Source organism: Lepisma saccharinum, chromosome 2 (genome assembly GCF_977018435.1).
Source record: "Lepisma saccharinum chromosome 2, izLepSacc3.1, whole genome shotgun sequence".
NCBI classification, from domain to species: Eukaryota; Metazoa; Arthropoda; class Insecta; order Zygentoma; family Lepismatidae; genus Lepisma; species Lepisma saccharinum.
The window spans coordinates 17,706,566-17,721,389 of record NC_139230.1 but is presented as its reverse complement, the minus strand read 5'-3'; the positions used below and the strand labels follow the sequence as shown (position 1 = coordinate 17,721,389).

Below are 14,824 nucleotides of genomic sequence, written 5' to 3'. Positions count from 1 at the left end.
AATATATCGGAATTATCAGGTTCTGAAGATTATAATTTCCTCATTCACAATTGTGAATAGTAACTACAGTGTGCGTTTGGCCTATATTTGCAGTTAAATTTTGAGTCTTTAGTCTCCCAGTGCGCTTAAGTTTTTTAAAATATGTAGCATTTTCTCTCTTGCTAAGTTGGAAAGAGCTAACAAAATCAAATTCCTACAACTGAGTGAACTCAATCTGCTTTTGATTACATTGAACAATACCGTAGTAATTTCAATCATAATTTTTTAACTTAGATTTTATTTGCTTTATTTTACCTATCTTTCTGTGCCTCTTTTGGCTAATTTGCGAAGATGGGAATGAATGATGATATGATGAAATTTATGAATGGACACTCGCAAACATCCATGCCCAGGCCGGGATTCGAACCCGGAACCCCTGGCGTCGAAGCGCGATGTGCTAACCACTCCGCCAAGGGGACCGGCTTAAGTTTGACTTGTCTGTGCATATACAAACAAGTATAAGCGAAATACTGTCCGAGCTTTCTTCTTTCATGACCTACCCACACACTGTCTACTGACCAGGAAGTCTCGAATTTCATCAATTATGCACTATTAGTATCGGGAATCGGACATAGATTTTTCGAGAATTTTGCTCACTAGCGTGAAAATGTTAGTTGTACCGAGACTTATTTCGAAACAATAGGAACGAAACTCTCATAATGTAAGTTGTTTCAAGTTTTCCTAATCTGAATTGTGCCAAGATTCAACACTTTGCCGTTGCTAATGCAGATGGTCACTTTATACCTTTCAATGGATATGCCTTCGTATCTCGAGATATTTCCCAAATAGCGTAGTTGCTATAGTTATCGCCTTGTAAACAAGGTTCTCGGGTTTGATTTTCAAAGTTTTCTGCTTTTCTTTTGGCCCCATGCAAAACATTAGCTTTGCCATCGATGGTGGTAGCATCACTTTGCTGAACGCACAATAACTGCACAAGATAGATGACTTAAACTGTGACCCTTGTTAAGCATACCGGCTGAAGACCAGGACCATGTGTGTAGATAATGTGCTTTTTGTTTTCCGGTTTCTAAATGCAGATGTCAAATTGTCCTCACGCTCAGAATTCAGGTAGAAGCATCAGTCCATTGGTTCAAGAATAACTTCGTCTAAAACGTGCAAGGCTTGATGTGAAGAAACAGGTGTCTGGTCGGTTATCAGCAGGTCTCTTGGTAATGACCGTAAAACTTCCTGCTTCTGTGTGTCTGGCCAGATCTTTTGAAGTTTCCATCACTGACAACGTGTCCTATATATTTACCCCGCTGGTGCGCGCGAAGGGAGTTTATTATTGGAACTGTGTAGTAACATTGCATAGACCGGAACACTTAGTTACGGAAAGAGACCTCAAAATCTCAATGTGCTATTTCTGTTCCTTGTTCAAGCTGATTTCGCAAAATTACATAGCCCCCATTGTGTTTTCTTTATATCCATATCAGAGTAACTCTGGACACAGTTCAAAGTAATGTGAGGCTAATTTCACAGATTCGTGATAATTTCTGTTGAATTCAGTTTGAAGCGTGCCAGCATACCTCACTATCTTCAGTAGCGTACAGAAAAGTTTAAACTAGAACTGGAGTTGATTGATTGATTGATTGATTTGTTGTTTTAAGTCCACTTTATGCACAGTAAGGCTAATCGGGACTGGACCTACAGTTTAAAGTGGGATCCGAACCACTTGTGCCTCCACCGGGTATCGAACCCGGGACTCCTTGATTACAAGGCAACAACGCTACCACTGCGCCATCGGGGAGGCCTAGAACTGGAGTGAAAGCCGTAGTGCACTCCAATGCGTTGACACTGCAGAGACTGTAAAGGATGGCGGAATTCTTGAACAGAGGAGTCGAACCTCAACTATTCCAGACATACATATTTGTATGGTCAAGTGACCTAACTACCACCAAAATATTTCGTTTTCTTCATTCAGTTTTCCTATTATTTTATAGTGGCGTCGTCATTGGTCAGAAAATAATGTTAGATTTGATGATAAGTTCTTTGATAGGAAGAACAGTTAATATTTAGATTTTAAATTAATAAAGAACACAATTGGGAATATTGGGGAGATAGATGTAGTGGATTGCTCAGATTGAAAGTTGTGTGCATTCTCTTTACTGAACTGAAAGTAAAGTCAGAGAGACTCGTAAACTGTAATGTTTTTTTCTTTTTAATTTTGTAATAATGCATGCTGTTAAAAAAATCACTAGACTTGAGCGAAGTTGTTTTAAATCCGCCATTGAATACAAGGTGAAATGTGTGTCGAAATATGCAGTCTTCTGCTTTGCATAACCGATTGTATTAAACTTAAACATGTTTTGGGATGGGCAAAATAAGCTTCTCCTTGAATGCTACAAATGTGACTTTTTCTATGCCGCAAGGTATCTTTCAAAAAACTTTTTAACAAGACAAACTCGCAGGATCTTGGCGAACTTTGTGTTGGCTTCCGAATAGACGAGAAATCGCTTACAACCACCGGATCATCACTCTGAAAAAGTAGATTTGATACGACAAATGAGAACTACTTTTTCAATCCTTGGCAGTATTTTTTAAATATTTAAAGCATCTGCCAATAATGACAGCGTAGAATGTTCTTTTTCGCTTTGTGATTTTGCTGCAGTATTCATTCCAAAAGTAATTTTGTGAATATATTATTGTGAAAGAACATAAAATCCCTCCTCCTTGTCATATTACAGTAAAATTATTTCTGTGTGCACACTTTCTGCCGTTGAGGGCTCAATTTTTACCGTTAACTCTAATTGTTACTTTGCATTTAGTGAATCCTTACATAATCTAATAGTTACTCTTTATGGTGCACTGTTGGATTATTGGTGGAGGTTCAAGTATGTGGTTCCGATGATATTTCCTTTTTCGACTTTGATGAAATGTTAATTCCGATTAGCCACGAGGCAGCATCGTTACCAAATCGAATTATGTAAGTAAATGCAGAATAACCGACAAAAGACATAATCCTCTCTTTCCATACCCTTGCAGCAACCACTAAAATTCTTCGTCACAGACTCCTGGAATTGTCCAGATACAATTTTTTTGGGGAGTCATAGGGATTTTGTGAATACGCAATGTAAAGCCTATCAAAATGCAGTGGACTCCTTTTAATTGGAACTCCAAGAGGACACTAAAAAATTCGAATTATCCAAAATTAGAATTCACAAAAACATCACATCATTAAAGATGGTTTCAAGGAGAATAAACTTCTATTCGAATTACCTAGTAATTCGAATTATCAAGTTCGAATTAAAGAGAATCCACTTTATTTCCTTTTCTTCATTCGGTCATCCCTCTTATTTTATATTGGCGTCGTCATTGGTCAGAAAGCAATGTTAATTTGATAAGAAGTGCTTTGATCGTAACATTTAATATTTCGAATGTAACAATTTTAAATGAATAAAACCAAATTGGGAATATTGGGGATACAGATTTTACACTCAAATCAGTTTCTATCCACCAAGCTGCAGATATCGGTTGCGACCCCCTGGTTGGAAAACAATGGAATATCGGAGGGAGTAAGACATGCGTCTTAGAAGAAAGCAAAAGTGGCATGCAACAAGTGTTTCCTTCATGAGACCAAAATAAACTTGAAGTGAAGCTCCTCTGCTCGACTAATGTAGCAGAAATTCTTGGTCACCTTCCAAGCAAACCCCAGCTTCTTACCGTACAGAATTTCACATTCGGGAGCCACCGGGCACGAGGTCCCAGAGTGCTTTGCCCTCATTGCCGCCAAAATTAAGTCATTGCAGTGTGTGTGAATTTGACAACAAAGTCTATTGGACGGTCTCAAAGTGCTGCGTTCTTGAATGTTCTCGCCACGTGTGTGATGGACGTCAGACGAATCAATCACCATTGGATTCATTGGCGTAACTGCTTAGCTATATTGAGGATGACTTACTCCGGACATTCTTGCGGTGTCATTTCATGCCAATATGATTGCTATGGCGAGCTCGTGGGGACATTTTTGAAACCATAGTTTAGAAGGTTTCCTAATTGCGAAAGTGTCATATTGCATATTTGACTTCTTCAGGCACCTCAGCCTCATTTAGCAATGAAAAATAAATACTCTGTCGTAATGGGGGGGGGGGGAGGGGGATACAATACATCGAATCTGCAAAGGATACTAAAAATACCGAACCGAAATGTCAACCATACAAAACAAGGGTGAGCCGCTACCCACCTCAACACATTCAAGAAAGAATCATTTACACTTTAAGAAAAATCTTTAATAAATAGTTTGATTTATGTACTGTCACCGGCAATAAAAATGGGACGACACGATCCTGAAATACTCGCTTCCCTGCAAGGCATTGTGTGTGTTGCTTAACTCTATGGCGTTGGTAGAATTTGCTATTGAAAATTTGCTATTAAAATTCACTTATCGCCTAGAGTTAGGCAACACACACAAAGCCTTTCAGGGAAGCAAGTATTTCAAGATCTAGGTGTCCAATTTTCATTGCTGGTGATTGTACACTTAATGCAAGATTACCCTGTGAATATCCTTTTTCATAAGATACGTTCGTAAAATCTACTCAATAAATTTACTTTCCTTGTTTGTGTTCATGAACGTGCAGAGGGGACGGCAAAGGACCGTAGCCCACTGGAAATTGAATGACCGCTTCAGATTATTTATTTTATACACATAATTGCATTCATTACAACAATGTGCGTTATGAGAAAGGACATGTAAGACTGGTAAAAGTCGTTGCAGGAGCATAACTTCAAATTGGATCAGTTTTTTTTTTTTTGGCGAGGAATATACACCCCCACTGGAAAAATCCGGCGGATGCCCGTATACCGCATTTCGAAGAACTCTGTACTAGTCATTTTCCCAGCAGTCTGTTGAAACCCATATATTCTCAGATAACCGAAAAGCTACAGACATTTTTGATTTGATGTCAAAAGTGAAATGGATTCATCACTTAGGCTATAAGCGCCTGACACAATAACTTTCTGCAACAAGAATTATAAAAAATAAATAACTCTTCCTGAGCTCCAACTGAATACATCAGTCATTCACTAAGTAGTACTATTTTATGCGATTAAGAATGAAGTTCTACTAGTGCTGGCATATATGTTGCTACGGGGGTTGTAGGCACGGATGGGCACTAATCCAGTATGAAATATTGCCAAATATTGCCTTTTGCCAAAATATACAGCTTACATAATGCATATTTAGATAAGTTTTAAAACCACTAAAGTGTTCATAGTAAAATTATATATGTGCAGCGTAAATTAGTCCACTTGATATTTCATCTGGTGTTATCCGAAACAAAATTATCTTGGCGATGCTGCTACTTGAATTCAGCCTGCGTGGCGGAGTGGTTAGCACTGTGACGTCAGGGGTCTTAGGCTCCAATTTCCAATCTTGGGTAGGACGTGGACATTTCATATTGTTCGTTACGTAACCAATTTCATCAATTCATCATTCTTCCTCAATGTCGTGATTAACCTGTAGGAAAGTAAAGTAAAATAATGAAAATGTGTAACTCTTTTCACTGCTTTGTAGAGTCAACTCTAGATTCTGTGACCTTTCACGGTTCCCAGGAAAGGTTCGTTACTTCGAAGGGGGTCTTGTCGGAATGTGGACAGGTTTGGAAACATCGGCAACCATCGTACGCAGAAATTGCGTTAAAATTGTAGTTAGGCAGCCTTTAAACGGCTCTTGTGGCAAAATTATACGCTATATTTATTAAAATAAATTGTTTGATTGGTAGATCTCTTGCGCTTCAAAGGATGCCCCACAGTGTCAAGATAATGCAAAGATGTTCCCGAAACTGGAGCCCATTGATCGGCATAATATAACAGCTTCTCCGCTGGAATACGTTCTTCGTAAACAAAATTTCATTATTTTAACAGTGGGCATGCTTCCGATTACAATGATCTTACAGTTGCAGTTACGACCATCGATTACCGTCAACACATTGCACCGCAGCAAGTAACACGTGGCCAGTAATTTGCCCAGGCCCCCCTCAGAGTTTGCACGGCGACCAAAGCCTCCCTGTCTCAGATATCGGCCTTGTAAATGTCGTACCACCGACGACTCGTAGCACTTGCTCGCGAAGAAGATCGTAACAACCAAGATGTATTTTTCGGTTGATTTCCTTCAAATTTTCGATCTACCTTTTCCAAAATGTTCCCGGTTCCAGTGAAGAGTCGTTGCTTAGGGAGGGATGCTGTTCCCGGGGTGGTCGTAGAGCGCATTGAGAGGTCGACTCACTATCCCGCTACTAAAAATTCCGCGTTCGAGTCTTTGCATAGACATTATTCTGTGTGTCCATTAATTTCGTTTACTCAGTCTCGATTCACCTACTTGGTAAGAGAAGCGACGTAAAAAAAAATTAAAAACTTCAAATTGCAAAAATTAACTTTATTTAGGTTGACCTTGAAAGGTTTTCAAGACATGCTAAGTTGGCGAACATTGGCTTTTATAAGCAAGCATTGTCCGCTTAAATATGACTTGTGGACTTCCCCGATGGCGTAGTGGTAACGTTGTCGCCTTGTAATCAAGGGGTTCCAGATTCGATACCGGTGAAAGTACATTGCACAGTGGTTTGGATCCCACTTTACTCTGTAGGCCCAGTCCCAATTAGCCTGTCTGTGTATAAACTGGACATACTCAACGCATGCAAACAGACAATGTGATTTCTAGTCTGATCTATTTTAGTGAAACTGTTAGGTTTCGTTTGTGTAACGTTGATAAACAGGTGCACGCTGTGTACTTAAAACTGCAGTTCATTGACACACGAAGGCGGAAATAGTTATCGATGACATTCCCGCGTGTGGATAGTACGAAAATATAATTACCTAATCTAATTCTTTCATTCACTTGTGATGCCGCCAGCGGAAATAGTAACCTCCCAATATCTTTACGTGTTTCCGTGCCCATTTCATTTGAACATTTATTTTTCATCATTGTAAATGTAAATGTTAGTTGTTTTATAAATTAAGAAGATATTAAAATGTCACAGTCGATTACAATATTTTATCAACAAACGCAATCAAGGTATCAACCTCGCCACCAAGTAAAAATTGTAAGGTGTAAGGGACGCAATATGACTTTTTTCTAAGTCCTTTTTCCCCTTATTTTATCATGTTTTTTGTACCCGGCAGTTCTTTTCTAACTAAAATCTCACCAGACATCCTGGATAGTGCCACTATGGCCACATCCTCAAAATCGGGATTGTTTCCTTGCAACAATTCTCAAACCACCAGTGGGCTTACTGAAATGCCTACTTCGGGTGACAAATCTTGAAAATATAATAATTTTAAAAAAACTCTCCTCGACGATCGGTAACTTGACACACATGACAAGTATGTTTTGTATGTTTCTAATAGAACATTAGTTTTATATTAACAAACACTGGTAGTCGTGGAATGACTATTACGACCAGGCACGTATCCAGGATTTCCTTTCGGGGGGGGCTCAACACAATTTTTTTAAGGGATGTAAGAACCTCACAATTGTATGTTCAAGACCAGTGATGACAATTGGGTTCCAAAACGGGGGGGGGGGGGGTGCGGAGGGCGTTGCAAGCAAAGTTTACTTTCTCTTGGTAGACAAGGCTTAACATTAAGAGGCCATAATGTTGAGACAAGAAAATAAAAAATGGGGAGCAACTATCCCCTAAATCGTCGCTAATGTAAGGCTGTCATTTTAATCAGAACGTGAAATCGGAACATTTTTTACCACTCGACTCCTCTGTTTCCATGCATTAACATTGTGTGCCGGAACCATCTCAATATGTGTGTTTGTCCATTTCTTCTCATCAGGCATAAGAACGTCTATGGTGTCTTTGAGTGTTTTTACGAAGCTGTTACACATGCACGGGATGGACAATCCACTCGACAACGCGAGATTCAAATTGTGGGCTGCGAACTGGACGCAGACAGCTCTCGAATATTTCTCTCTGATTCGAGCCTGAACACCACTAACGTGTCTTGTCCTCCCATGTTTGCAGCTCTTATAAAAGCAGAAACACACCAAATTGTTCAGATTCAGGCCTTAGCACTCACAAGTGTTCAAAAATGCCTGTCACAGCTTTCGCTGTCTTGTCATACATCGGCACGAAACAAAGGAAGTCTTCTCGAATACAGGTGGATCACAGTGAAAACCCTTCCGTTCCTAACACATCTAATGTTTCGTCTCCCAGTATGATCAAATGCTTACCCAAGGGAGGGTTGGTGAGGTCATAACCCCATTTGACCCAGTATTCCTTTTTTTTAAAAAAAAAAAAGAAAGAGGAATGTCAAAGACAGGAGAAAATTGGTAAAATCAGGACTAACCACCAAAAATAGTATGCGTAACCCCTCTCCCTTCCGAAAATTCTGGGCACGCCTCTCTTTATCTCGGACACATTTTTTAAAAATCAACTCACCAGAAGTTTTTATCATTCCGTATTGGAGATTGAAGTAACATGTGTTCTTCCTGCAGGTTTGGATATGATCCTTTAGGGTGCTGTCTGCCTGCCTTCACACCTAACCTTAACAAGGTCCTAATTTTCCATCCTTGTGACTTGGATTTTCAAGACTTGGGAAGGTTTCAGACCAAAGGGACACGCGATACATGTCGATTGGAATGGGCCAATCAACAGCAACGTTTCACACCGTAGCGACACAAATGGCCGCACAAACCTAATCTTCAGGCAACACGGTGTGAAATCTCCCTTATTAGGCCACTTTCATTGTCACCTCGAAGTAGTAGCTCTTGTTGACCACAGAAAAAAATTATTCTCAACCGGTGGGAATGCTCCTCAGTTTTCTTCTCTCTCCTATATTTTCTGTGCTTGTTCACTATACAGGCAACACCTTACGATTTGTTATATACAGGACATGTACTATGTAGACATTTTAACGAAAAATCGGTTGAAGTCAAGGATGGCTAGGTGGCTCAGTTGGTAGAGCCCTGATTTGGGTCCTGGTAGAGCCTGTAATTTCCACCTAAAATGTCTGCATATGCAACATCTTGCTTTCTCTTCTCGACATTCATAAAATTTTCGGATGTCTCTTTATGGTAGTTAAGTGTTTGAATGTGTTTCGAACCCAGTAGGCTTAAACAAAAGTATTTTTTTATACCATGAAATTCTCGGACTGCATATACGAAATTTAGTTCTGGATAAACTAAATAATCACTCAAAACTTTGATTTTCAGTTGATCTATGCAGCTTATTTCTGTTTTAATAAACCATTCCAATATCCGGTACTGCTGAAATATTCACTTGAGAGAGAGAGGGGGGAGAGAGAGAGAGAGGGGGGGGGGAGGGGGGAAGGTCCTTGATCTCTTCGGCCCTCGACCCGAACTAGCACTACACTGAGGCCTCGGAAGTTCTGCTGTCGTCAATGTCTTCATTTTCGAATCACTATATCTTATAAAGCAACCAGAGAACGCTGACTGATCACTAATCGACTGTATGAATTGTCACACTTACCTCTGAAATCTCATTAACCAATTCTTTGTACAGATCAACAGAAAAATTGAATCCGCGTATTTATATCCTCATTATATTCTAGAACGTTCCGCAGATAAAACGATTCGTTAATATTGCCAGTAGTTGACTCATTCTCTCATTCAAGAAAGTACCCTCTCCCGCCTTTCAGAGATTAGAAAGTACAACGAATCTCCCTACGTGTGACGCTACCTTTGTTGTGCAACTTCCAAATGCTGACAAGTTTCTACATAGTGCTCAAGTGCACTGCGACAACACCGAAAGTGCAAGAAAAGTTTACGTGCAATATTATCAACAACAGGGTTATAGAACATTCTCCGTCTTGCCTCGATAATTGCCTATATCTCCTTAAATCATCGTCACAAAAAGCCAAAAACCTAATTTTATCTAGTGTAAAATAAAAAATTTCCGTGGGGGGGGGGGGGGGGGGCTCGAGCAACCTCAACCTCACCTTGGATACGTGCTATTAACAATAACAGGGTTATAGACCATTCTCCGTCTTGTCTCGATAATTATTTCTCCCAAATTATCATCACATTATTCAAGAAGCCAAAATCCTAGTTTTATCTAGTGTAAACAGAAAAAAATCCTGAAGGGGGGCTCGAGCCTCCTGATTCCCACCTTGGATGCGTGCTATTGACAATAATAAGGTTATAGAACACTCTCCGTCTTGTTTCGATAATTATTTCTCTCAGATTTATAAATTTATTATCTTCATATTATTCAAGACGCCAAAATCGAATTTTATCTAGTGTAAATTAAAAATTTCCTGAGGGGGGGGGGGCTCGAGTCACCTCATCCCCACCTTGGATACGTGCTATTAACAATAACAGGGGTATAAAACATGCTTCATCTTGCCTCGATAATTATTTCTCTCCTTACATTATTATCACATTATTCAAGAAGCCAAAAAACTAATTTTATCTAACGTAAACTGAAAAATTTTCTGGGGAGAGGGTCGAGCCCCCTGTGTCCCATCTTGGATACGTGCTATTATCAATAACAGGGTTACGGAACATTCTCCGTGCCTCGATAATTATTTCTCTCCTTAAATTATTGTCACATTATTTTATTTCACATCACAAGAAACCAAAAACCTCATTTTATCTAGTGTAAACCTAAAACTTTCGGGGGGGCTCGAGCCCCCTAAGCCCCCCCTCTGGATACGTGCCTGATTACGACAATTTTCGACTGCTCACATTTGACGTTGACTTATTAATAAAACCATATTCTGGTGATCTGAAGCTCTCGCACCAACTGATGAAACTTGGGAGGGGGTAGGCACTGTGCCAATTCGGCTTCAGTCCTTAAGGAGCTTTCAGACCGAAACGACAAGCTGCACGTTGCCACTTGGAAGCCAACCTTTAGAAATAAATGCAACCTTTTGTACCGAAGCGATACCTTCACTTGGACAGTTTTTCATCATGTCGGCTCGGTCTGTTGGACGCGCGTGCGTAGCGAATTTTTTCTTGTAGACTTGAGATAGGCTTGTCACTTCGGTTTGAAAGCTGATTTAGACTCCTCCCATCTCCCAGTCGTGTGGGTTGTTTACTTACAGATATTTGCGACATTCATACCACACTGTTTTTGATTGACTAACAAATTTAACTTTACGTAGCGTCTAGGTAGTAAGAGATCTTTGGGACAGAGTCCAAATGTACTCTGGCGCGAAACCTCTGCCCTGGTTGCAATTGAACTGAGCCAACTAACGAACTCCGAAATAAACAGCATGGGGGTGTTTGGGTATCCTGTCTGGCACATGTACACCACAAGTGTCTGGAGTGCCAAATGACGTTTTCAAGACGTTGATTCACGATAAACAATGGAATTCTCTGATTTTGAAATGTACAAAGCATCGTAAAGATTCAGTACACAAATATTTTGGCATTGAGAAACACATTTTTTGAAATGATATATAGCTTCCGCCTTCAACATAGGGAAACTACCAACGTAATTTGGCTCATTTTCTGAGAATGTTGCTCTGGATTAACCCGACGTAGCTATTTTAACGGTGAAGATTCGTTCCGGCTTCCAGATACATGATGTTCTCTGCGTCTTGCTTGAATCCTGGTAGAGATGTGGATATTTTGTCTTCCTTAACCTTTCTTGTTGCCTCGATTAATTTGAAAGTAAAATTGAAAGGGTATCCTACTCAGGACACAACAGAAAAATGAAGATGATTACTTAAATGTCGTGGCTACATCGTAAACCATGAGATTGTCATCCTATGTTCACAATCATTCTCAGGTCTACGAAATAGTGTTAACAGTTAATTAAAATGTTTAAATTCCTACAGTTTAATTGAACATTGCCAGTAATCGTTGGTCCTGGCTTTTTAAAGCATATCGTGTAACTTTATGAATCGTAGAATTTTCTTACACCAAGTATGTATTTTGTATGAGAGTCTGTGTACACTCAAAAATTGATAGGTAAAGGTAAAGTTCCACGGGCATATAGCACCGTGCCATGAAGGTACATTTAGGCAATGTAGGGGTAGGACCCAACATATTCTCGATCTCGGCAGACTTTACCCCCCCACCCCCCAGGGTTGCCCACAGGTACCCATTGATTTGAGGCTGGGCGAGCCCCAGAGTTGCTTTATGCGAGAACAAAGCCTGGGAAAATTCCGACTTTAGATCACCCACCCCGGGAATCTAACCCGGGTCTCCCGCGTGGCAGTCAGACGCCCTACCGCTTAGATATTGGGTTAAATGTATAAACACCACTACTGTCATCACAGTTACGGACTACAACTACTTGGATACTATGTGACCAAATGTTGCAAATTGATCGATAGGTCTTTGGAAGCTAATCCAAAATACCAATCCTACATTTTACTACTATGCTGATGACCTTGATTTTCTCCCTTGCGAAATCTGCAAACACACAGCTGTCATTTGTGTGTGTGGAATAGTAATAGCTCGGAAGGTGAATATTCCTGAAACTGAAGATTGTTATTTTTTTTACATACCATAACGTAACAATAGCTCAAGATATGATTTTCCCCCTACAAAGACAATCTTCTAATGACTAGCCTTCACACGAGGTCACTGAGCATCGGCGGAGCCACCATCCCATACCGTTAATGGAATGAATATAGCGCATGCGCATGAAACAAGTCCCAAACTGTTCACTTAGGTGGAGCCACTGTGTAGACCCGTGTGAACGGGACTTAAGGTATCGGAACCTCATTGAAGTAAAATCACTGTACTTGCCAGTTGGTAGGCAAATTCAGTACGGAGTTCACTTAACGTTTTGAACATTTTTTTTTCCCGCAACTTATTTAGACAGTAATGAATTATAAGGTTCACTGTAATTCACTCTGTAGTTTCAGTTTTAATGTAGTTTATTCATTTACTTGAAAAATCCTGAATACAGAAAAATCAATTTTACATCAGGATATAAACAGGAACAGATTAGTTTATAAAATATTTTCATTGTATGGGATACTTTGATGGAAAAGCGAGTTCCACAACTTTTGTTGAGTAATTTTAGGAGTCTAAACACTGCTACTGTGTGGTAAATAAAAGTTTTTTTTTTTTTTAAGGAAATTTATTTATCTTCTCAGGAATAATGAACCTAACAACTTTTACAGTTAAGATTTCCCCAACTTCTTTGTACTTGTATTAAGTTAGAATTAGTATCGGTTGTTTATTCGCTTCCCTTAAGAACATAATTTTTTGAGTTTTCACTTATGTGATGTGCAAAATGTTCTTTTCTCAATCATATTTAACAATATGCATTGCCTCGTATTCGAACCCACAGCCTGTTTATTACCTGTTATCGTGTTGGGCGCCAATGCTCGTACGTACTGTAAACTTCCCCAAGCAGCTCATAGGTTCACTTAGCCTCCTATCGAGCCAATAAGCCCTCTGCTCTTGGCGAGGTACAGGACTTCATTTCCCGCGAAGAGAAGATAACTTATGTAATGGCAATTTGAATGAATGAGGAAACAAGTGCAAATCTTAAAATCGGACACACAGTATGTTAATCTCAAAATTTGTCCATGCGATCATAGGGCATTCCCTTCTTTTGAATCTTTCGTTTTTCCTTATACCGTTTATTTTGCAATTTTCTAAGCCTGCTGAATGAGTGGCTTCCCTTTTTACTCCATTTTTCCCCCATGAAATGAATCATTTCATTTTGTTGATAGCGTTACCAAAATAATAATGGGTTGTAAGGGGTGACTCTTTTGGAAGGCATACAAATGTCAGCCTCTCTTCCACATGGTACACCTTGGACTGCATTTTGCTGAATAAAGAGGCTCTGGCGTCTGAATCCACAGTATAATTCTTTGTAGCGCTTGTGGTGTGCCCTGTCCATGTTTGTTTATGGTTGTCCATTCATCACCATCCAATCTCATCTTTGCAATTAGCCAAAAGCTGCAGAAAAGCGATGTAAATCAAATAAATGTCAATCAAAAAAATGGTATCATGACAACACTGCTCAGTATTATCCGCCTTGAAGCTTTTCTGGAGAAATGTGATGGATATTCTCTCGATTTATGGACCAGATGAGAGTGAATGAAAAATCACATTTTCAACAACTAATGACATTAATTTATTTAAACGAGAATTCAAACTCGCAAGATGGATGGTTAACTCTAGAAAGCTTGGAAACCTTTCCTCAACTCACTTGGTCGATTACCTAATCCAATAATGTTTGGAATCTTCATTAGATGTTGCTTGAAATGTAGTCACCGGCAATAAAAATGGGATACCTAGATCCTGAAATACTCTCACCTGCAAGGCGTTATGTGTGTTGCCTAACTCTACGGATGTGGTAGAAGTTGCCATTGAAAATTTGCTATTAAAATCCACTTATCACCGTAGTTAGGCAATACACACAACTCATTGCTGGGAAGCGAGCATTTCAGGATCTAGGTGTACCATTTGTATTGCCGGGGGATGTACAGCTTGTGGTGTTTATGCTCGGTCCAGGCCAGGAACTGAACAAGGGGTCACAAGACAGTTTTTCATTGTGTGGTGCGAGCGTCAGTTCCTATCGCGGCTTGTAATGTAATGCGACAACTGAAACTTATTCAAGTAACTTCCAGTTTGTCATGATTTGTAAACACTAGAAATTAGTTTGGAGGGTTTTCTAGATTTCTTTTAACGTAATTTTATTTATAAAAAAACAACTTGCTACATTAGAACACTCTTTAATTGCTAAAATATTGTAACACTTCTGATTTTACCTACATGTTCAGTGTGTTTTAAGTACAATGCATATCAAATAAAGTAAAGCCAAAATTCATGTGAAACACATTTTTGATTCACAGGAAAATACTCTTGTCCTTGTTTACTTCAAGCTGTAACATTAGTTGAAGAAACATTTTCCTT

At 39.5% G+C, this 14,824-nt stretch overlaps 1 protein-coding gene across 5 annotated transcripts in view; it reads left to right on the top strand.

Annotated features, from left to right (window-relative positions):
- The window catches only part of LOC145983936 (excitatory amino acid transporter 3-like), a 209,216-nt gene that overhangs the window by 143,291 nt on the left and 51,101 nt on the right, over positions 1-14,824 (top strand). The window lies entirely within an intron of this gene.